The sequence below is a fragment of the Octodon degus genome, unplaced genomic scaffold (genome assembly GCF_000260255.1).
Source record: "Octodon degus isolate 3935 unplaced genomic scaffold, OctDeg1.0 scaffold00238, whole genome shotgun sequence".
In the NCBI taxonomy this organism is placed as follows: domain Eukaryota; kingdom Metazoa; phylum Chordata; class Mammalia; order Rodentia; family Octodontidae; genus Octodon; species Octodon degus.
Window position 1 is genome coordinate 1,698,928 of NW_004524814.1, and position 3,211 is coordinate 1,702,138.

Consider the following 3,211-nt stretch of genomic DNA (forward strand, 5'->3'; position numbering starts at 1 on the left):
GTGGGACATCCTCTGTCATCTGAGTACAATGCATGAGAGCCAATGGAGATTTCTCATTCTGTCATGCCTACTAAAGAGTGAGGACTCTCTTTAGGGTTGTACACAGGCTTGGATTTTGGACTCTTTTTAAAAAATTTGATCACCGTGAAATCATTTCTTTCCAATGCCAAAAGCACACACCACTCAGCTATAACACCTAGGTCTTCGGGAGACCGTCAAACCAAAATGACTGATTGCTTAAATTATGCAGAGATCCCCTATGTACAGGACTTCATTCCTCATTGGGCGTGCCCCTCCTTCCTTCAGACATGGGGGGTGACCCAAATACTTTAGTCTCTTGCCACATCACCAAATCTCCCCTTTGCTCATACCTTACTCAATACCCCTCCAGACTCTCTAGATGGTGTTCCTCTTGCTTTTGCTTCTCCACTGTGCCCTCAGGCCCAGCCCCCTCAATCTCCTAAGCAAGACCCCCTGTATTGTCCCCAACTCACCCCTCATAGAAACACTGCTGTGTCTTTCTTCTCTTGTTTTTTTTAAATTTTTTTCTTCCATAATTTTATTGATAAGCAAATAGTGATGAGACAGTTTCAAACAAAATTGGTAGGACAGTTTAAATAATTAACACATTGCATACATTCTTCTAGTGGTCTTCCTTCTCTTGTTGAAACTTGAACCAAGTCCCCTAAGGGAATGACCCTGATTAATTCCTACTTTATGTGCTCCTGACATACACACCCCGCTAAAAAACACAGATCTTGGCCCTCAGACCCCACAGAGAGACTCACTTATCCTGGCTCTCCATGTCTTTAACAACAGAGAGGAACAATAAAAACAGAATAATCAACAGCATGCTAGACTTCAATACCAGTTCTTGGCTGTGGCACTTGTGGCTCCTATCAGAGACAAACAGACATCCTGGCACTACTCAAGCTCTTCCTGGAGCATACTTCAAGGGTGGTAAAGGAGGATACTGGGCATGAGCCTTCCCCAATCCATAGCCACCACAAGGACCTTGTCCAATCTGCAAGCTGAAGGGCCACTGGAATTGCAAGTGCCTTGTGTTCCACAGAGTGGGTAAGTCATCCCATTCCCTGCCATCACGAGAGATCACCAGAGCCACTGGGTTCATTAATAACTCTCTTGCTTGGTCTTATTGCTGAAGAGGATTGTCGGGTCTCAGGATCCATTGGCCCCACCAAGGTCTCTTTGCCTGAGCCCCAGGTCTCGCTGGACATCTCAGGCAGGACATTCTCTTTTCTTACTGACATCGGTGCCACATAGAGTGTTCCTCCTGAGTTTTCAGGCCATTGCACTCAAGCCGCAGTTCTCGTTGTGGGAATTGATGACCAACATGTTGAACCCTTCCAGATAGGACTCCTGCCTTGCCGATTCCACACGGCTTTCTATCCTCATAATTTTCTTGTCATCCCAATTCATCCCAGATCCCTCTTAGGCTAGGATCTCCTCCAAAAACTCTACTTCTCTGTCACCTTCTCTTTTGACAGCACTCATCCTCCTAACTCAATCTCTGCCTGTCTCCAGTTCATCCCTTCCTATTCCTACTGACTTTGTCAGTGCTATAGATTGGGACACCTCTAGTCCCACTCCCACTATCCACGCTTCCTTTTTTCTAGATCCCCTCATGGATCCCTCAGTGTTTGCCTGCATTCCTAAATATCCAATAGCCCCCAAGCCTCAATGGGGATTTCAACCTATTATCCAATGCCTCTTAGTCAAATTTTGGTAATTTTTTTCACTGCCCATCAACATACAGTACTCCTATTCTTCCTGTACTCAAACCTGATGGCTCTACCATTTGTTCCAGTATCTCAGAATTAGCAACAATGCAGTTACACCAATCCACCCAGTGGCGCCAAATGCATACATCTTGCTTTCTCATATATCCCCCTCCAGTACTCACTTCACAGTCCTGGATCTCAAAGTTACTTTAATCAGGATCCACCTACACCCTTAATGACAAGGCCTCTTCACCTTCAAGTGGAGAAACTCAGATGCATCTGGTACCTACAGGTCCTGCATCAGGGATTTGGGATAGTCCCCAGTTCTCAACCAGGTTCTGGTTCCTGACCTGGCAACCCTCAGTCTCAACCTTAGCACAGTCCAGTATGTAGATGATCTTCTCTGTTCCCCCTCCTATGCCTTAATGATACAACACACAGCTACCCTTCTCAGATTTCACTTTGGTTGTGGATATAGGGCTTCTGCCAAAGTTCAAATAGCTTCACTAAAGGTCAAATTTTTAGGACTTGCGCTCACTCCTGCTATCTTCTCCATCACTGTCAATTCCAAACCACTCCTCTGTGACCTTCAAGTACCTGCTACAAAAAACAAGTTCTTTCTGTGGTCTGGCTAACTTATTTCACCTTTGGATTCCTAACTTTGCTTCTTGGGCTCAACCTCTCTATAATGCCTCTGAACCTTTTGACCCCACCACTACAGGCCATTCTTCCTCTGGCATTCTATGAAAGGCCCACTTGGGGCAATGTGCCCCTATCATCCTTCTCATTCTAAGACCTCTGGCCATGATCATTCTCTTGTTGTTCATAGCACCTTGTCTTTCCCAACTTTTTTTGAGATTTCTGCAGTCCAGGATATGAGCTTTTACCACCAATTAGTTTCTCATCCTGGCTGAGAGCCCTGACACCAGCTTCCTTATGGGCCTTAATCATTGTCACCCTGACGACCACCCCAGGGCCTTTCACAACACCGCCTGTCAGCAAGAAGTGGCTAGAGAGAGTTGTTACCCTTGTGAACCACAAAACATTGGGAATGGTAGGTCTGCACCCATGCAGCAGTCCACCACGTCATCACGGTTGTGAGTCAATATGGCTTGAGGATCCAAAACCAATGATGAGCTGCTCCTAGACTGACTTCCATTTTCTTCCCCCTGACTAACATTAAACTTCTGCTTTTGTTTTCTGTGACCATGACAAGTCTTCAGTGATCTGTTAGAGCACCATACTGCCCATGGAAATCCCACTTCCAATCCAACCCCAATGAAAACCCAACTACCAGCTCCCTCCCAGAGGGCCCTTGCTTCTCTTTGGAAGCCATCTTGTGCTGGGCAACAGAGGAGTCTTTCACTTCTCCCTAATTCTCTTTCTAAAAAGAAGAATCTTTACAGAATGGGGATGTGGACATGAGTGTGTATCTAAGTGTGATGGCCCTGGGTTCAATCGCTACAAAA